The 22606-nt window shown below is 41.6% G+C and overlaps 1 protein-coding gene and 1 long non-coding RNA gene across 3 annotated transcripts in view; one reads left to right on the forward strand and one right to left on the reverse strand.

The window, feature by feature from the left end:
• Positions 1 to 22606, forward strand: part of LOC139761891 (uncharacterized) — a 237616-nt gene that overhangs the window by 64529 nt on the left and 150481 nt on the right. The gene's annotated exons all lie outside the window — the stretch shown is intronic.
• LOC139761889 (uncharacterized) overlaps positions 1 to 22606 on the reverse strand; it is a 48160-nt gene that overhangs the window by 23170 nt on the left and 2384 nt on the right. For both annotated transcript variants that reach the window (XR_011715634.1, XR_011715633.1), the window contains one exon: positions 12934 to 13013. This is a non-coding gene — a long non-coding RNA (uncharacterized lncRNA). The remainder of the gene's footprint in view (positions 1 to 12933; positions 13014 to 22606) is intronic.

Genomic DNA, 22606 nt, shown 5'->3' on the forward strand with positions numbered 1-22606 from the left:
TCCTCTCTTCCTACACGTACACATGCCTTACATCCTCGATAAAAACTTTTCACTGCTTCTAACAACTTGCCTCCCACACCATATAATCTTAAAACCTTCCACAGAGCATCTCTATGAACTCTATCATAAGCCTTCTCCAGATCCATAAATGCTACATACAAATCCATTTGTTTTTCTAAGTATTTCTCACATACATTCTTCAAAGCAAACACCTGATTCACACATTCTCTACCACTTTTGAAACCACACTGCTCTTCCATTAAGGAAGAGCAGTGTGGTTTCAAAATGCTCTGGACATGCCTTCACCCTCTCAATCAATACCCTCCCATATAATTTACCAGGAATACTCAACAAACTTATACCTCTTTAATTTGAGCACTCACTCTTATCCCCTTTGCCTTTGTACATTGGCACTATGCAAGCATTCCGCCAATGCTCAGGCACCTCACCATGAATCATACATACATTAAATAACCTTACTAACCAGTCAACAATACAGTCACTCCCTTTTTTTAATAAATTCCACTGCAATACCATCCAAACCCGCTGCCTTGCTGGCTTTCATCTTCCGCAAAGCTTTTACTACCTCTTCTCTGTTTACCAAATAATTTTCCCTCTCACTCTGCACACCACCTCGACCAAAACACCCTATATCTGCCACTCTATCATCAAATTCATTTAACAAACTTTAAAAATACTCACTCCATCTCCTCACATCACCACTACTTGTCATCACCTCCCCATTAGCCCCCTTCACTTAAGTTACCATTTATTCCCTTGTCTTATGCACATAATTTGCGACAGGGGTGTGTCTCCATGGTTGTTTAATTTGTCTCTGGATGGAGTTGTTAGGGAGGTTAATTCAAGAGTTTTGGAAAGAGGGGCAAGTATGCAGTCTGTTGTGGATGAGAGAGCTTGGGAAGTGAGTCAGTTGTTGTTCGCTGATGATACAGCGTTGGTGGCTGATTCATGTGAGAAACTGCAGAAGCGGGTGACTGAGTTTGGTAAAGTGTGTGAAAGAAGAAAGTTGAGAGTAAATGTGAATAAGAGCAAGGTTATTAGGTACAGTAGGGTTGAGGGTCAAGTTAATTAGGAGGTGAGTTTGAATGGAGAAAAACTGGAGGAAGCGAAGTGTTTTAGATATCTGGGAGTGGATTTGGCAGCGGATGGAACCATGGAAGCAGAAGTGAATCATAGGGTGGGGGAGGGGGCAATAATTCTAGGAGCCTTGAAGAATGTGTGGAAGTCGAGAACATTATCTCGGAAAGCAAAAATGGCCATGTTTGAAGGAATAGTGGTTCCAAAAAGGTTGTATGGTTGCGAGGCGTGGGCTATGGATAGAGTTGTGTGCAGGAGAGTGGATGTGCTGGAAATGAGATGTTTGAGGACAATATGTGGTGTGAGGTGGTTTGATTGAGTAAGTAATAATAGGATAAGAGAAATGTGTGGTAATAAAAAGTGTGTGGTTGAGAGAGCAGAAGAGGGTGTTTTGAAATGGTTTGGTCACATGGAGAGAATGAGTGAGGAAACATTGACAAAGAGGATATATGTGTCTGAGGTGGAAAACGAGGAGAAGCGAGAGACCTAATTGGAGGTGGAAAGATGGAGTGAAAAAGATTTTAAGTGATCAGGGCCTGAACATGCAGGAGGGTGAAAGGCGTGCAAGGATAAGAGTGAATTGGAACGATGTGGTATACCGGGGTCGACGTGCTGTCAATGGATTGAACCAGGGCATGTGAAACGTCTGGGGTAAACCATGGAAAGTTGTGTGTGGGGCCTGGATGTGGAAAGGGAGCTGTGGTTTCGGTGCATTATTACACGACAGCTAGAGACTGAGTGTGAACGAATGGGGCCTTTGTTGTCTTTTCCTAGCGCTACCTTGCACACATGAGGGGGGAGGGGTTTGTTATTCCATGTGTGGCGAGGTGGCGATGGGAATAAATAAAGGCAGACAGTATGAATTATGTAAATGTGTATATATGTATATGTCTGTGTGTATATATATGTGTACATTGAGATGTATAGGTATGTATGTTTGCGTGTGTGGACGTGTATGTATATACATGTGTATGTGGGTGGGTTGGGCCATTCTTTCATCTGTTTCCTTGCGCTACCTCGCTAACGCGTGAGACAGCGACAAAGCAAAATAAATAAATAAATATAAATACATATATATATGTACGTGTAGGAAGAGAGGAAAGTGATTGGTTCTCAGTGAATGTAGGTTTGCGGCAGGGGTGTGTGATGTCTCCATGGTTGTTTAATTTGTTTATGGATGGGGTTGTTAGGGATGTGAATGCAAGAGTTTTGGAAAGAGGGGCAAGTATGAAGTTTGTTGTGGATGAGAGAGCTTGGGAAGTGAGTCAGTTGTTGTTCGCTGATGATACAGCGCTGGTGGCTGATTCATGTGAGAAACTGCAGAAGCTGGTGACTGAGTTTGGTAAAGTGTGTGAAAGAAGAAAGTTAAGAGTAATGTGAATAAGAGCAAGGTTATTAGGTACAGTAGGGTTGAGGGTCAAGTCAATTGGGAGGTAAGTTTGAATGGAGAAAAACTGGAGGAAGTAAAGTGTTTTAGATATCTGGGAGTGGATCTGGCAGCGGATGGACATGGAAGCGGAAGTGAATCATATGGTGGGGGAGGGGGCGAAAATCCTGGGAGCCTTGAAGAATGTGTGGAAGTCGAGAACATTATCTCGGAAAGCAAAAATGGGTATGTTTGAAGGAATAGTGATTCCAACAATTTTGTATGGTTGCGAGGCGTGGACTATGGATAGAGTTGTGCGCAAGAGGGTGGATGTGCTGGAAATGAGATGTTTGAGGACAATGTGTGGTGTGAGGTGGTTTCATCGAGTAAGTAATGTAAAGGTAAGAGAGATGTGTGGAAATAAAAAGAGCGTGGTTGAGAGAGCAGAAGAGGGTGTTTTGAAATGGTTTGGGCACATGGAGAGAATGAGTGAGGAAAGATTGACCAAGAGGATATATGTGTCGGAGGTGGAGGGAACGAGGAGAAGTGGGAGACAACATTGGAGGTGGAAAGATGGAGTGAAAAAGATTTTATGTGATCGGGGCCTGAACATGCAGGAGGGTGAAAGGAGGGCAAGGAATAGAGTGAATTGGATCAATGTGGTATACCGGGGTTGACGTACTGTCAGTGGATTGAATCAGGGCATGTGAAGCGTCTGGGGTAAACCATGGAAAGTTGTGTGGGGCCTGGATCTGGAAAGGGAGCTGTGGTTTCGGGCATTATTGAATGACAGCTAGAGACTGAGTGTGAACGAATGGGGCCTTTGTTGTCTTTTCTTAGTGCTACCTCGCACACATGAGGGGGGAGGGGGATGGTATTCCATGTGTGGCGAGGTGGTGATGGGAATGAATAAAGGCAAACAGTGTGAATTGTGTGCATGGGTATATATGTATGTGTCTGTGTGTGTATATATATGTGGACACTGAGATGTATAGTTATGTATATTTGCCTGTGTGGACGTGTATGTATATACATTGTGTATGGGGGTGGGTTGGGCCATTTCTTTCGTCTGTTTCCTTGCGCTACCTCGCAAACGCGGGAGACAGCGACAAAGCAAAATAAATAAAATATATATTTATATAAAGATGTTTTTGAAGGAGGTAAATAAAGTGCATACGATGGGAACAAATGGGAACATCGGTGAAGGGGCTAATGGGGAGGTGATAACATGTAGTGGTTATGCGAGACGGAGGAGATGGAGTGAGTATTTTGAAGGTTTGTTAAATATGTTTGATGACAGAGTGGCAGATACAGGGTGTCTTGGTTGAGGTGGTGTGCAAAGTGAGAGGGTTAAGGAGAATGATTTGGTAAACAGAGGAGAGGTAGTAAAAGCTTTGCAGAAGATGAAAGCCAGCAAAGCAGTGGGTTCGGATGGTATTGCAGTGGAGTTTATCAGACTGGGGAAGAGCAGTGTGGTTTCAGAAGTGGTAGAGGATGTGTGGATCAGGTGTTTGCTTTGAAGAATGTATGTGAGAAATACTTAGAAAAGCAAATTGATTTGTATGTAGAATTTACGGATCTGGAGAAGGCATATGATAGAGTTGACAGAGATGCTCTGTGGAAGGTATTGATATATGGTGTGGGAGGGAAGTTGTTAGAAGCAGTGAAAAGTTTTTATAAAGGATGTAAGGCATGTGTACGTGTAGGAAGAGAGGAAAGTGATTGGTTCTCAGTGAATGTTGGTTTGCTGCAGGGGTGCGTGATGTCTCCATGGTTGCTTAATTTGTTTATGGATGGGGTAGTTAGGAAGGTGAATGCAAGATTCTTGGAAAGAGGGGCAAGTATGCAGTCTTTTGTGGATGAGAGAGCTTGAGAAGTGAGTCAGTTGTTGTTCGCTGATGATACAGCAGTGGTGGCTGATTCGGGTGAGAAACTGCAGAAGCTGGTGACTGAGTTTGGTAAAGTGTGTGAAAGAGGAAAGCTGAGTGTAAATGGGAATAAGAGCAAGGTTATTAGGTACAGTAGGGTTGAGGGACATGTCAACTGGGAGGAAAGTTTGAATGGAGAAAAACTAGGGGAAGTGAAATGTTTTAGATATCTGGGAGTGGATTTGGCAGCGGATGGAACCATGGAAGTGAATCATAGGGTGGGGGAGGGGGCGAAAGTTCTGGGAGCATTGAAAGATGTGTGGAAGTTGAGAACGTTATCTTGGAAAGCAAAAATGGGTATGTTTGAAGGAATAGTGGTTCTAACAATGTTGTATGGTTGCGAGGCGTGGGCTATAGATAGAGGTGTGTGGAGGACGGTGGATGTGCTGGAAATGAAATGTTTGAGGACAATATGTGGTGTGAGGTGGTTTGATCGAGTAAGTAATGAAAGGGTAAGAGAGATGTGTGGTAATAAAAAGAGTGTGGTTGAGAGAGCAGAAGAGGATGTTTTGATTTGGTTTGGTCACATGGAGAGAATGAGTGAGGAAACATTGACAAAGAGGATATATGTGTCAGAGGTGAAGGGATCAAGAAGTAGGAGACCAAATTGGAGGTGAAAAGATGGAGTGAAAAAGATTTTGAGTGATCAGGGCCTAAACATGCAGAAGGGTGAAAGGCGTGCAAGAAATAAGAGTGAATTGGAACAATGTGGTACACCGGGGTTGACATGCTGTCAATAGATTAAACCAGGGCATGTGAAGCATCTGGGGTAAACCATGGAAAGTTTTGTGGGCACTGGATGTGGAAAGGGAGCTGTAGTTTTGGTGCATTATACATGAAAGCTAGAGACTGAGTGTGAACAAATGCGGCCTTGTCTTTTCTTGGCGCTGCCTCGCACACATCTGGGGGAGGGGGTTTTCACTTCTTGTGTGGCAGGGTGGGGACGGGAATGAATAAGGGCAGACAGTATGAATTATGTACATGTGGATATATGTATAAGTCTATGTGTGTATATATATATATGTATCCGTTGAGATTTATAGGTATGTATGTGCGCATGTGTGGACATGTATGTATATACATGTGTATGTGGGTGGGTTGGGCCATTCTTTTGTCCGTTTCCTTGCGCTACCTCGCTAACGCGGGAGACAGCGACAAAGTACAATAAATGAATAAATATCGAAATGTATAGGTATGCATATGTGGGTGTGTGGATGTGTATGTATATACATGCGTATGTGGGTGGGTTGGGCCATTCCTCCGTCCGTTTCACTGCGCTACCTCGCTAATGCGGGAGACAGCGTTAAAATATAATATATAAAAAAATAGAAATATATATATATATATATATATATATATATATATATATATATATATATACAGCGACAAAGTATAAAAAAAAAATATATATATATATATATATATATATATATATATATATATATATATATATATATATATATATATATATTTTTTTATTATTTTTTATTATACTTTGTCGCTGTCTCCCGCGTTTGCGAGGTAGCGCAAGGAAACAGACGAAAGAAATGGCCCAACCCCCCCCATACACATGTATATACATACGTCCACACACGCAAATATACATACCTACACAGCTTTCCATGGTTTACCCCAGACGCTTCACATGCCTTGATTCAATCCACTGACAGCACGTCAACCCCGGTATACCACATCGCTCCAATTTACTCTATTCCTTGCCCTCCTTTCACCCTCCTGCATGTTCAGGCCCCGATCACACAAAATCTTTTTCACTCCATCTTTCCACCTCCAATTTGGTCTCCCTCTTCTCCTTGCTCCCTCCACCTCCGACACATATATCCTCTTGGTCAATCTTTCCTCACTCATCCTCTCCATGTACCCAAACCACTTCAAAACACCCTCTTCTGCTCTCTCAACCACGCTCTTTTTATTTCCACACATCTCTCTTACCCTTACGTTACTCACTCGATCAAACCACCTCACACCACACATTGTCCTCAAACATCTCATTTCCAGCACATCCATCCTCCTGCGCACAACTCTATCCATAGCCCACGCCTCGCAACCATACAACATTGTTGGAGCCACTATTCCTTCAAACATACCCATTTTTGCTTTCCGAGATAATGTTCTCGACTTCCACACATTCTTCAAGACCCCCAGAATTTTCGCCCCCTCCCCCACCCTATGATCCACTTCCGCTTCCATGGTTCCATCCGCTGCCAGATCCACTCCCAGATATCTAAAACACTTCACTTCCTCCAGTTTTTCTCCTTTCAAACTCACCTCCCAATTGACTTGACCCTCAACCCTACTGTACCTAATAACCTTGCTCTTATTCACATTTACTCTTAACTTTCTTCTTCCACACACTTTACCAAACTCAGTCACCAGCTTCTGCAGTTTCTCACATGAATCAGCCACCAGCGCTGTATCATCAGCGAACAACAACTGACTCACTTCCCAAGCTCTCTCATCCCCAACAGACTTCATACTTGCCCCTCTTTCCAAAACTCTTGCATTCACCTCCCTAACAACCCCATCCATAAACAAATTAAACAACCATGGAGACATCACACACCCCTGCCGCAAACCTACACTCACTGAGAACCAATCACTTTCCTCTCTTCCTACACGTACACATGCCTTACATCCTCGATAAAAACTTTTCACTGCTTCTAACAACTTTCCTCCCACACCATATATTCTTAATAACTTCCACAGAGCATCTCTATCAACTCTATCATATGCCTTCTCCAGATCCATAAATGCTACATACAAATCCATTTGCTTTTCTAAGTATTTCTCACATACATTCTTCAAAGCAAACACCTGATCCACACATCCTCTACCACTTCTGAAACCACACTGCTCTTCCCCAATCTGATGCTCTGTACATGCCTTCACCCTCTCAATCAATACCCTCCCATATAATTTACCAGGAATACTCAACAAACTTATACCTCTGTAGTTTGAGCACTCACTCTTATCCCCTTTGCCTTTGTACAATGGCACTATGCACGCATTCCGCCAATCCTCAGGCACCTCACCATGAGTCATACATACATTAAATAACCTTACCAACCAGTCGACAATATAGTCACCCCCTTTTTTAATAAATTCCACTGCAATACCATCCAAACCTGCTGTCTTGCCGGCTTTCATCTTCCGCAAAGCTTTCACTACCTCTTCTCTGTTTACCAAATCATTTTCCCTAACCCTCTCACTTTGCACACCACCTCGACCAAAACACCCTATATCTGCCACTCTATCATCAAACACATTCAACAAACCTTCAAAATACTCACTCTATCTCCTTCTCACATCACCACTACTTGTTATCACCTCCCCATTTGCGCCCTTCACTGAAGTTCCCATTTGCTCCCTTGTCTTATGCACTTTATTTACCTCCTTCCAGAACATCTTTTTATTCTCCCTAAAATTTAATGATACTCTCTCACCCCAACTCTCATTTGCCCTTTTTTCACCTCTTGCACCTTTCTCTTGACCTCCTGTCTCTTTCTTTTATACATCTCCCACTCAATTGCATTTTTTCCCTGCAAAAATCATCCAAATGCCTCTCTCTTCTCTTTCACTAATACTCTTACTTCTTCATCCCACCACTCACTACCCTTTCTAATCAACCCACCTCTCACTCTTCTCATGCCACAAGCATCTTTTGCGCAATCCATCACTGATTCCCTAAGTACATCCCATTCCTCCCCCACTCCCCTTGCTTCCATTGTTCTCACCTTTTTCCATTCTGTACTCAGTCTCTCCTGATACTTCCTCACACAGGTCTCCTTCTCAAGCTCACTTACTCTCACCACCCTCTTCACCCCAACATTCACTCTTCTTTTCTGAAAACCCATACAAATCTTCACCTTAGCCTCCACAAGATAATGATCAGACATCCCTCCAGTTGCACCTCTCAGCACATTAACATCCAAAAGTCTCTCTTTCGCACGCCTGTCAATTAACACGTAATCCAATAACGCTCTCTGGCCATCTCTCCTACTTACATAAGTATACTTATGTATATCTCGCTTTTTAAACCAGGTATTCCCAATCATCAGTCCTTTTTCAGCACATAAATCTACAAGCTCTTCACCATTTCCATTTACAACACTGAACACCCCATGTATACCAATTATTCCCTCAACTGCTACATTACTCACCTTTGCATTCAAATCACCCATCACTATAACCCGGTCTCGTGCATCAAAACCACTAACACACTCATTCAGCTGCTCCCAAAACACTTGCCTCTCTTGATCTTTCTTCTCATGCCCAGGTGCATATGCACCAATAATCACCCACCTCTCTCCATCAACTTTCAGTTTTACCCATATTCATCGAGAATTTACTTTCTTACACTCTATCACATACTCCCACAACTCCTGTTTCAGGAGTATTGCTACTCCTTCCCGTGCTCTTGTCCTCTCACTAACCCCTGACTTTACTCCCCAGACATTCCCAAACCACTCTTCCCCTTTACCCTTGAGCTTCGTTTCACTCAGAGCCAAAACATCCAGGTTCCTTTCCTCAAACATACTACCTATCTCTCCTTTTTTCACATCTTGGCATCTTGGTTACATCCACACACATTTAGGCACCCCACTCTGAGCCTTCGAGGAGGATGAGCACTCCCCGCGTGACTCCTCCTTCTGTTTCCCATTTTAGAAAGTTAATACAAGGAGGGGAGGATTTCTGGCCCCCCGCTCCCGTCCCCTCTAGTCGCTTTCTACGACACGCGAGGAATACGTGGGAAGTATTCTTTCACCCCTATCCCCAGGGATAATATACATATATATACACATATACACATACACACACATACACATACATACGCACATATACACACACACACACATACATATATATACATATGAAAAATGTAAGAAACAATTTAGAAAACTGAAACTTCTAGCTTGAAATGAATGAAAAAAATGAATGTCACATAATGGTTCAACCTCTGGCTATGGAAAAAAGGAAATGTATAATTTATTTACACAAACGACAATAGCAGTTCTCATCAATTTAACCACTGTACCAATAAGCTTCAATGTCTAAGCTACATTTTTTTCCAATTTCACTATTTTCCTTCACATTTTCAATTGTGTCTGAAGGTTCTACTTCAAATATATATATATATATATATATATATATATATATATATATATATATATATATATATATATATATATCTTTCTTTTTTCTTTCAAACTATTCGCCATTTCCCGCATTAGCAAGGTAGCGTTTAGAACAGAGGACTGGGCCTCTGAGGGAATATCCTCACCTGGCCTCGTTCTCTGTTCTTTTTTTGGAAAATTTAAAAAAAACGAGAGGGGAGGATTTCCAACCCCCCGCTCCCTCCCCTTTTAGTCGCCTTCTACGACACGCAGGGAATACGTGGGAAGTATTCTTTCTCCCCTATATATATATATATATATATATATATATATTTTTTTTTTTTTTGCTTTGTCGCTGTCTCCCGCGTTTGCGAGGTAGCGCAAGGAAACAGACGAAAGAAATGGCCCGACCCACCCCCATACACATGTATATACATATATCCACATACGCAAATATACATACCTACACAGCTTTCCATGGTTTACCCCAGACGCTTCACATGCCTTGATTCAATCCACTGACAGCATGTCAACCCCAGTATACCACATCGCTCCAATTCACTCTATTCCTTGCCCTCCTCTCACCCTCCTGCATGTTCAGGCCCCGATCACACAAAATCTTTTTCACTCCATCTTTCCACCTCCAATTTGGTCTCCCTCTTCTCCTCGTTCCCTCCACCCCTGACACATATATCCTCTTGGTCAATCTTTCTCACTCATTCTCTCCATGTGCCCAAACCATTTCAAAACACTCTCTTCTGCTCTCTCAACCACACTCTTTATTTCCACACATCTCTCTTACCCTTATGTTACTTACTCGATCAAACCACCTCACACCACACATTGTCCTCAAACATCTCATTTCCAGCACATCCATCCTCCTGCGCACAACTCTATCCATAGCCCACGCCTCGCAACCATACAACATTGTTGGAACCACTATTCCTTCAAACATACCCATTTTTGCTTTCCGAGATAATGTTCTCAACTTCCACACATTCTTCAAGGCTCCCAGAATTTTCGCCCCCTCCCCCACCCTATGATCCACTTCCGCTTCCATGGTTCCATCCGCTGCCAGATCCACTCCCACTCTAAAACACTTCACTTCCTCCAGTTTTTCTCCATTCAAACTCACCTCCCAATTGACTTGACCCTCAACCCTACTGTACCTAATAACCTTGCTCTTATTCACATCTACTCTTAACTTTCTTCTTCCACACACTTTACCAAACTCAGTCACCAGCTTCTGCAGTTTCTCACATGAATCAGCCACCAGCGCTGTATCATCAGCGAACAACAACTGACTCACTTCCCAAGCTCTCTCATCCCCAACAGACTTCATACTTGCCCCTCTTTCCAAAACTCTTGCATTCACCTCCCTAACAATCCCATCCATAAACAAATTAAACAACCATGGAGACATCACACACCCCTGCCGCAAACCTACATTCACTGAGAACCAATCACTTTCCTCTCTTCCTACATGTACACATGCCTTACATCCTCGATAAAAACTTTTCACTGCTTCTAACAACTTGCCTCCCACACCATATATTCTTAATACCGTCCACAGAGCATCTCTATCAACTCTATCATATGCCTTCTCCAGATCCATAAATGCTACATACAAATCCATAAATATATATATATATTTATTTATCATACTTTGTCGCTGTCTCCTGCGTTAGCGAGGTAGTGTAAGGAAACAGAAGAAAGAATAGCCCAACCATCCACATACACATGTATATACATAATCATCCACACACGCACATATCCATTCCTATACATTTCAACGTATATATACATATACATACACAGACATATACATATATACACACGGACCTATTCATGCACGCTGCCTTCATTGATTTCCGGCACCACCCCACCACACATCAAATGGCACCCCCTTCCCCAGCATGCATGCGAGGTAGGGCTAGAAAAAGACAACAAAGACCACATTCGTTCACACTATGTCTCTAGCTGTCAAGTGTAATGCATCGAAACCACAGCTCCCTTTCCACATCCACACCCCACAAAACTTTCCAGGGTTTACCCCAGATGTTTCACATGCCCAGGTTCAATCCACTGACAGCATATCGACCCCAGTGCAGCACATCCTTCCAGTTCACTCTATTCCTTGCACGCCTTTCACCCTCCTGTATGTTCAGGCCCCAATCGCTCAAAATGTTTTTCATTCCATCCTTCCACCTCCAATTTGGTCCCCAACTTCTCCTCATTCCCTCTACCTCTGACACATATATCCTCTTGGTCAATCTTTCCTCACTCATTCTCTCCATGTGACCAAACCATTTCAATACACATCTCTCCTACCCTAACTCTCCTCGATCAAACCACCTCACACCACATATTGTCCTCAAACATCTCATTTCCAACACATCCACCCTCCTCTGCACACCCCTATCAATAGCCCATGCCTCACAATCATATAACATTGCTGGAACCACTATTCCTTCAAACATACCCATTCACTGGGAACCAATCACCTTCCTCTCTTTCTACGTGTACACATGCTTTAAATCCTAGATAAAAACTTTTCACTGCTCCTAGCAACTTACCACCCACAACATATACTCTTAATACCTTCCACAAAGCATCTCTATCAACTTTATCATATACCTTTTCTAGATCCATAAATGCTACATACAAATCCATCTGTTTTCCTAAGTATTCCTCACATACATTCTTCAAAGCAAACATTTGATTCACACATCCTCTACACTTCTGAAACCACACTGCTCTTCCCCAATCTGATGCTCTGTACACACCTTGACCCTCTCAATCAATACCCTCCATATAATTTCCCAGGAATACTCAACAAAAATATACGTCTGTAATTTGAACACTCACCTTAATCCCCTTTGCTTTGTACAATGGCCCTATGCATGCATGCCACCAATCCTCAGGCACTTCACCATGAACCATACATACATTGAATATCCTCACCAACCAGTCAACAACACAGTCACCCCCTTTTTTAATAAATTCCACAGCAATACCATCCAAACCCACCCACCGCCTTGCCGGCTTCCATCTTCTGCAAAGCTTTCACTACCTCTTCTCCGTTTACCAAATCATTCTCCTTGACCCCTCTCACTTTGCACACCACCTCAACCAAAACACCCCATATCTGCCACTCTATCATCAAACACATTCAACAAGCCTTGAAAATACTCACTCCATCTCCTTCTCACTTCACCATTACTTGTTAGGTCATGGTATCAACCTTCCAATGAGTGTGGTCATAGGGGCTTCTGGGGTCCACTGCTCCCTGTCACAGGATGCAAAAGCTCCACACATGTTTTGTAGCACCTTATTTTCCTCCCTTTGTTGTTCTACCTTCTTAGCCAGCTTCTTCAAGAAGCTTAGCTCCTTTCCTGTCAGCACTGACCTGGCCTCTACCTCCTTCATCTTCGCCATTAGGTAAATCAGGTCTTGGTGAAGGGCTTGTACGTCCCTCTTCGTCAGATGCTGCTTCAGAAGAGGATCCATCTTTTATAATTTGTTTTTAATAAAACTTTTGAGTTACATGTCTAATTCTTTGTAGAGAATTAATTTGGGAAAGTTACACTATCTCATTCTCTGAAAATCAATACTAGAAAAGATACAATCTTTTTTCCCATCAACACAGCAAAAATATAACTTCATTTTGGGACACTTTGACTTGAAAGTTGTTAGGAATTTATCTGGGAACAATTCTTAAATTTTCTTTTTACCTTGGGTCTTTTGGTGGAATCTATAGGGTTAGAAGTTAAACAATCAAAATCTATCACTAATGATACCACCAGTATAATTTGGACACTTCAATATTAAGCTAAGTGCTGTGATTGACTGATTTTGTGGAATTTGTACAGACATTGAAACAAATGGTTATTCACTGCATTTTAACATGAAAGAGATATCTAAAAATAAATATTTTTTAAAATATAATTACACATGGGAGGGTAGTGAGTGGTGGGATGAAGAAGTAAGATAAGTGAAAGTGAAGAGAGAGGCATTTGGACGATTTTTGCAGGGAAATAGTGCAAATGACCGGGAGTTGTATAAGAGAAAGAGGCAGGAAGTCAAGAGAAAGGTGCAAGAGGTGAAAAATGAAAAAGAGGGCAAATGAGAGTTGGGGTGAGAGTATCATTAAATTTTAGGGAGAATAAAAAGATGTTTTGGAAGGAGGTAAATAAAGTGCATAAAACAAGAGAACAAATGGGAACATTGGGGAAGGGGGCTAATGGGGAGATAATAACAAGTAGGGACAAGGAGTGAGTATTTTGAAGGTTTACTGAATGTGTAAGATGAGAGAGTGGCAGATATATAGTGTTCTGGCTGAGGTGGTGTGCAAAGTGAGAGGGTTAGGGAGAATGATTTGGTAAAAAGAGAAGAGGTAGTGAAAGCTTTGCAGATGATGAAAGCTGGCAAGGCAGTGGGTTTGGATGGTATTGCAGTGGAATCTATTAAAAAAGGGGGCGACAGTGTTGTTGACTGGTTGGTAAGGATATTTAATGTATGTATGGCTCATGGTGAGGTGCCTGAGGATTGGCGGAATGCATGCATAGTGCCATTGTACAAAGGCAAAGTGGATAAGGGTGAGTGTTCAAATTACAGAGGTATAAGTTTATTGAGTATTCCTGGTAAATTATATGGGAGGGTATTGATTGAGAGGGTGAAGGCATGTACAGAGCATCAGACTGGGGAAGAGCAGTGTGGTTTCAGAAGTGGTAGAGGATGTGTGGATCAGGTGTTTGCTTTGAAGAATATACGTGAGGAATACTTAGAAAAACAAATGGATTTGTATGTAGCATTTATGGATCTGGAGAAAGCATATGATAAGAATTGATAGAGATGATCTGTGGACGGTATTAAGAATATATGGTGTGGGAGACAAGTTGCTAGAAGCAGGGAAAAGTTTTTATAAAGGATGTAAGGAATGTGTACAAGTAGGAAGAGAGGAAAGTGATTGGTTCTCTGTGAATGTCGGTTTGCAGCAGGAGTGCGTGATGGCTCCATGGTTGTTTAATTTGTTTATGGATGGGGTTTTTAGGGAGGTGAATGCAACAGTTTTGGAGAGAGGGGCAAGTTTGCAGTCTGCTGTGGATGAGAAAGCTTGGGAAGTGAGTCAGTTGTTGTTCGCTGATGATACAGCACTGGTGGCTGATTCAGGTGAGAAACTGCAGAGGCTGGTGACTGAGTTTGGTAAAGTGTGTGAAAGAAGAAAGCTGAGAGGAAATGTGAATAAGAGCAAGGTTCAACAGTAGGGTTGAGGAACAAGTCAACTGGGAGGTAAGTATGAATGGAGTAAAACTGGAGGAAGGAAGTGAAGTGTTTTAGATATCTGGGAGTGGATTTGTAAGTGGATGGAACCGTGGAAGTGAGTCACAGGGTGGGGGAGGGGGCGAAAGTTCTGGGAGCATTGAAAAATGTGTGGAAGTTGAGAATATTATCTCGGAAAGCAAAAATGGGTATGTTTGAAGGAATAGTGGTTCTAACAATGTTATATGGTTGCGAGGCATGGGCTATAGATAGAGCTGTGCAGAGGAGGGTGGATGTGTTGGAAATGAGATGTTTGAGGACAATATGAGGTGTGAGGTGGTTTGATCGAGTAAGTAGTGAAAGGGTAAGAGATGTGTGGTAATAAAAAGTGTTGTTGAGAGAGCAGAAGAAGGTGTTTTGAAATGGTGTGGTTACATCGAGAGAATGAGCGAGGAAAGATTGACAAAGATGATATATGTGTCGGAGGTGGAGGGAATGAGAAGTGGGAGACCAAACTGGAGGTGGAAGGATGGAGTGAAAAAGTTTTTGAGTGATCGTGGCCTGAATGTGCAGAAGGGTGAAAGGCATGCAAGGAACAGAGTGAATTGGAATGATGTGGTATACCAGGGTCAATGTGCTGTCAGTGGATTGAACCAGGGCATGTGAAGTGTTTGAGGTAAACCATGGAAAGTTTTGTGGGCACTGGATGTGGAAAGGGAGCTGTGGTTTTGGTGCATTATACATGACACCTAGAGACTGAGTGTGAATGAATGTGGCCTTTGTTGTCTCTTCCTAGTTCTACCTCGCGTGCATGCGGGGGGAGGGAGTTGTCATTTCATGTGTGGCGGGGTGGTGACGGGAATGAATAAGGGCAGCAATTATGAATTATGTACATGTGTATATATGTATATGTCTGTGTATATATAGATACGTATACATTGAAATGTATAGGTATGTATATATGCATGTGTGGACGTGTATGTAGTATATACATGTGTATATGGGTGGGCTGGGTCATTCTTCCGTCTGTTTCCTTGTGCTACCTCGCTAACGCAGGAGACAGCAACAAAGTATAATAAATATAAAATAAATAAATTACACATTTTGCCTTCCTTTCAGAAATATCAAAAACTTACAACTATTTATGTAAAGATATATTTTGGTTTCCTTTTTTTTTGTTAATTTTTGATAAGTCATCCCCTTTACCATTTCATGATTTAAATATGTTTGGCACTCCTACCTTAGTTTTAGATTTTGAGCTAACATTGCTCTAGAATTCTGAGAGACTCTATTTAACCTGTTTTGAAAGTCTTCTCAAAATCCTCTTGAGCACAGCTAGTAATTTTTTTTAACAGATTTTGCAGTCTACAACATTAACATATATCTCCATCTTTAATTGTAGGAATGTTCCATAATTAAAGGAATAGTGTTCTTCCATTAGGAGGTAATCACTGTTTTCTTTGGTATACAGAAAACAATTACTTCTTGGAACAATTGTAGAAATTCACTCGAATACAAACAAATTTTGTGGGCAGATATTAAAGTTTTCATTCCAGTTTAAGTTCAACAGTTCCTATATTTTCTTCAAATTGCCTTTAGCATAAATGTATCACACCTTAAGCTGGGTTTTTCAATGCTACAATCATACTGCTGAATGGTTAGGTTTTCCTCAGATGTGCACCATATTCTATGCCCTCAATCATTCCTCTTTACCCTATCCTTACCTTTCTGCCCCAAAAGTCCCTTCTTTCTTCTATGAGTCTCCCACAGCACTCAGGAAACTGGCTATGTCCACCAAGTGGAACCACAGGCTATAAGATGCAGTGATATTATGTGTGTATGTGTATGCATCCATGTAGGGAGAGTGTAATAAAATTGAGCAGTAAGTGTTCAGTGACTACATCATGGTAATTGCTTTGTGGGTACGTGGGTACAAAGGGTCTTGAGATATGTTGAACTGGTGCTTGTGCAGTCACAGGGATTAATAATGGCCAGAACATACATAAAGAAATGTAACTTGTATTTCTGGGAGGTGCAGTTTTAGATGGGTGCACATCTGGTGGGTGAAATTTAAGAATGATTTGCTAGAGTGGTAGCTCGGCACTTTATTGGTCATTTTGGATTTCATGTGTTTTGTCACTGTTGTGTTTTCCATAGGTTGGGGATCTGTGAGTACAGGTTGCAAAAGTGTGAAAAATGGTGAGCTCTTTATTTCTATCTAGGAGATTGGTTATTCCATTTGGAATGGCTTGGATGGGAGGGGTCTAGTGCTCTTCTAAAGAATGGAGCGCCAAGCATATTTACATGGGAATGTACTAGAAGGATCTGTATTCCAGCGTGTAGCTGCTGGTCATCTGTAGTTGCTGAGCAGCCGAAGATTATTCTGAGTACTTGCTTTTGTATAGTTTAAAACTTTGCTATATTTGCTTTTGACAGGGAGGGTCTTCAAGGAGATGAGCCACAGTTTAAAGTGGAGTGGATGAATTGTTTGTAGAGAATGCTATGGGATTCATTATTGTCCAAATTTGGTACCAGTCAGTGTTGAAAGAGCGTTTAGTTTGTCTGTGGCTTTTGCATTTATCAATGTCAGTGGCATGGAAAATGAATGTCGTATGTGTCTTCTGTAGAGGCCTGGAATAGTTTATGTTTTGCAGAGTGCGAGTTACTGGCCGTTTAAGATGACAGGAGGGTACAGGTTAGATTCTTTTTCATATGGGGTTAAAAAGGAGAAGGCAAATTTCTGGTGCAAAGCAGACATTCTGTTCTGGATGTCTTCCAACTGTGTAATGTAGTGATGCAATGTTCCTGTGAGTGCAAGGTCTAACACAGATGGTTTATCATTCCCTCTAAACCCAGTTGGCATAGTTGAATGCTAACATAAGTAACTGTCCCTAATAATCTTTTAAACATTTAAACTGCATTGTCTTCTCTATCTTATTCATTGTCATACTCAATCCTATGTATGTATGAATAACTTACATCACCCAGTGTACCATAAAACAGTTAAGAATTCCTGTTTGTGAATGCTTCTCTATTAAATGTGACTTTTATGGTGAAATCATATAAGATTTTACGGGGTCAAAGGTAAAAAACCCAAAAAGTTTCTGTTCCTTACAATCTTAATAAAATGAAATGATACACTGTGTAAGGACACCATTCCTCATAACTCACACACTGTACAAGACCGATTTGTAATTTCAGCCATTTTTGCTAAATAATCAGTATGAGTCGGAGATCACTTAACAGAACATATCTATGCCTGTTAAGACCTCATTTCACGTAACATTCATAAAGTATGGCACAGGATATGTCTTTTCAATTGGCCAAACTATGTGAATAACAAATTTGTAAAATGAAATGTTTGGTTTTTTGGGGGCTCTTTACAAAAATCAAATACTTGGCCAAATTCTTTTTTTATACTTAATTGCTGTCTCCCACGTTAGCGAGGTAGCGCAAGGAAACAGACAAAAGAATGACCCAACCCACCCACATGCACATGTATATACATAAATGCACACACAATATACATACCTATACATTTCAACGTATACCTACATATACATACATATACATATATACACATGTACATATTCATACTTGCTCCATTCATCCATTCCTGTCGCCACCCCACCACACATGAAACACACCCTCTTCTGCTCTCTCAACCTCCTATTTTTATTTCCACACATCTCTCTCACCCTATCATTACTTACTCAATCAAACCATCTCACACCACATATTGTCCTCAAACATTTCATTTCCAACACATCCACCCTCCTCTGCACAACCCTATCTATAGCCTATGCCTTGCAACCATATAACATTGTTGGGACCACTATTTCTTCAAACATATCCATTTTTGCTCTCCGAGATAACGTTCTCGCCTTCCACACATTCTTCAACGCTCCCAGAGCCTTCGCTCCCTCCCCCATCCTGTGACTCACTTCTGATTCCATGGTTCCATCCGCAGCTAAATCCACTCCCAGATATCTAAAACACTCCATTTCCTCCAGTTTTTCTCAATTCAAACTCATCTCCCAATTTACTTGTCCTTCAACCCTACCGAACCTAATAACCATGCTCTTATTCACATTTACTCTCAGCTTTCTTCTTTCACACACTTTACCAAACTCGGTCACCAACTTCTGCAGTTTCTCACCCGAGTCAGCTACCAGCACTGTATCATCAGTGAACAACAACTGACTCACTTCCCAAGCTCTCTCATCCACAACAGATTGCATACTTGCCCCTCTCAACAAAACTCTTGCATTCACCTCCCTAACAACTCCATCCATAAACAAATTAAACAACCATGGAGACATCACGCACCCCTGCCATAAACCGACATTCACAGGGAACCAATCACTTTCCTCTCTTCCTACTCATACTCATGCCTTACATCCTTGGTAAAAAGTTTTCACTGCTTCTAGCAACTTACCTCCCTCACCATATACTCTTAATATCTTCCAAAAAGTATCTATCAACCCTATCATATGCCTTCTCCAGATCCATAAATGCTACATACAAATCCATCTGTTTTTTAAGTATTTCTCTCATATATTCTTCAAAGCAAACATTTGATTCACAACATCCTCTACCACTTCTGAAACCACACTGCTCTTCCCCAATCTGGTGCTCTGTACATGCCCTTACCCTCTCAATCAATACCCTCCCATTTAATTTCCCAGGAATACTCAACAAACTTATAACTATGTAATTTGAACACTCACCTTTATCCCCTTTGCCTTTGTACAATGGCACTATGCATGCATTCTACCATTCTTCAGGCACTTCACCATGAACCATACATACAATGAATATCTTTACCAACCAATCAACAACACAGTCACCCCCTTTTTTACTAAATTCCACAGCAATACCATCCAAACCCCCTGCCTTGTCGGCTTTCATCTTCCGCAAAGCTTTCACTACCTCTTCTTTGTTTACCAAACCATTCTCTCTGACCCCTCTCACTTCGCACACCACCTCAACCAAAACACCCTATGTCTGCCATTCTATCATCAAACACATTAACAAACCTTCAAAATGCTCACTCCATCTTCTTACTTCACCACTACTTGTTATTACCTCCCCATTTGCCCCCTTCACCGATGTTCCCATTTGTTCTCTTGTCTTATGCACTTTATTTACCTCCCTCCAAAACATCTTTTTATTCTCCCTAAAATTCAATGATACTCTCTCACCCTCTCACCAACACTCATTTGCCCTCTTTTTCACCTTTTGCACCTTTCTCTTGACCTGCCTCTTTCTTTTATACATCTCCAAGTCATTTGCAGCACTTCTCTACAAAAAATTGTCCAAATGCCTCTCTCTTCTCTTTCACTATCAATCTTACTTCTTCATCCCACCACTCACTACCCTTTTCAAATCTGCCCACCTCCCATCTTTCTCATGCCACAAGCATCTTTTGTGCAAGCCATCACTGCTTCCCTAAATACATCCCATTCCTCCCCTACTCCCCTTCTGTCATTTGCTCTCCCCTTTTGCAATTCCTGACTTCAATCTCTCATAGTACTTCCTCACACAAGTCTCCTTTCCAAGCTCACTTACTCTCACCATTCTCTTCACCCCAACATTCTCCCTTCTTTCCTGAAAATCTCTACAAATCTTCATCTTTGCCTCCACAAGATAATGATCAGACATCCCTCCAGCTGCTCCTCTCAGCACATTAACATCCAAAAATCTCTCTTTCACACACCTATCAATTAACACGTAATTCAATAACGCTCTCTGGCCATCTCTCCTATTTACATATGTATACTTATGTATATCTCTCTTTTTTAAACTAGGCATTCCCAATCACCAATCCTTTTTCAGCACACAAATCTACAAGCTCTTCACCATTTCCATTTTCAGCACTACAGACCCCATGTACACCAATTATACCCTCAACTGCCACATTATTCACCTTTGCATTCAAATCACCCATCACTATAACCCGGTCTTGTGCATCAAAGCTGCTAATACACTCACTCAGCTGCTCTTAAAAGACTTGCCTCTCATGATCTTTCTTCTCATGACCAGTTGCATAGGCACCAATAATCAACCATCTCGCTCCATCCACTTTCAGTTTTACTTTCTTATACTCAATCACATACTCCCAAAACTCCTGCTTCAGTAGTGCTACTCCTTCCTTTGCTCTTGTCCTCTCACCAACCCCTGACTTTATTCCCAAGACATTCCCATACCACTCTTCCCCTTCACCTTTGAGCTTCGCTTCACTCAGAGCCAAAACATCCAGGTTCTTTCCTCAAACATACTACCTAATTCTCCTTTTTTCTTGTCTTGGTTATATGTACAAACATTTAGACAGCCCACTCTGAGCCTTCGAGGATATGAGCACTTCCTGCATGATTCCTTCTGTTTCCCCTTTTAGAAAGTTAAAATACAAGGAGGGGAGGGTTTGTCAATTTTCATATCATTTGCCATTTTTCACTTAGTTCCATAATCCCAAGAACAGATGAAAACAATTTGTTCTCATTCAGTCTAACATGTATAACACATCCAAACCATAGCACATCATCCACAGCCAAGCCCTACAGACTAATTCTTTGGTTCCCCACACTGCTTCATATGCTCTAGTTCAACTCACTACAGTACTCCAATTTGATCTGTTCCTTGCATCCTTCTCGTCCTTCAAAATATTCAGGCCCTGGCACCCCAAAGCTTCTTTCAATCCATCAATCCAGCTCTTTCTTGGTCTTACCCTCCATACTGCCTCAGTGATCCCCTTTGTTAGTCTTTCTTCATTCATCCCCTCCATATGTCCAAACCATTCCAGCATACCCTGGCAAGCTCTCTCAATCAGACTGCACTGAAATTTCTCTCTCTTACACTGTCATTCCTTATATGATCAACTCTTCCTCCACCAGCACCATCCTTCTCTATTCTTTTACATTTAGGGCCTAAGACTCAACCATACAACACCTTCAGGACTACTACACCTTCAAACACCCATTCTTAACCTGATGCACTCCTATATGCAGCCTCAAATTTCGTCACCTCTGCCACCCTGACTCACTTCAATGCTCTTGTTTCGATACACTCCCATGTACCTAATTCACACCACTTTCTCAAGATACCCACTTCAAAATCATGCTTAACCCATTCTGCCTCATTCCAATTGGTACACTTCATTATCTTACTTTTTTCCTGCTGACACTCAACTTCTTTTCACATACTCTTTTAAACTCTGTCATCAGCTTCTGGAGTTTCTACCATGTGTCTGCCATCAAAGCCATTTCATCCACAAACAGTAAGCGACTCACCTCCCAGCCCGCTTCTTCCCTCCCAGCACACAATACACTCATCTCCCTCACCACTCATTAAACAACCATGGTGACATTACATAACCCTGATGAAGACCGATCTTCTCTTGGAGCTGCTCATCCTCGTATCCTCCTACTCGCACTTATCCTTCTATCCTGCTACTGTCATTATAGACACTTTTCATTGCATCTACCAGCTTTGCTCCCACACCAAAGATTTATCCCATTCTACCCCCTGTCAGCAACCAAAATATTCAGGCCCTGGTACCTAAAAGCTTTCGCAATATCCTTATATCCCGTGTAAGCCTTCAGAATGTTCAGGCGCTGATACCTAAAAGTTTTCATAACATCCTTCCATCCTTTAGAGGGAACTCTCTCCCTAGCTCCCATTCCTTAACAAAAGTCTCCCTTTGTATTCTTCACTCATTCTCTCCATATGCCTGAACTATTTCATCACACACCTGAATTTACTTTCAAGGAGCTTTAAAAATCATTTTCAACATTTTTTTCTTTTGCAGTGGGCCAGATAAC

Source organism: Panulirus ornatus, chromosome 42, assembly GCF_036320965.1.
Source record: "Panulirus ornatus isolate Po-2019 chromosome 42, ASM3632096v1, whole genome shotgun sequence".
In the NCBI taxonomy this organism is placed as follows: domain Eukaryota; kingdom Metazoa; phylum Arthropoda; class Malacostraca; order Decapoda; family Palinuridae; genus Panulirus; species Panulirus ornatus.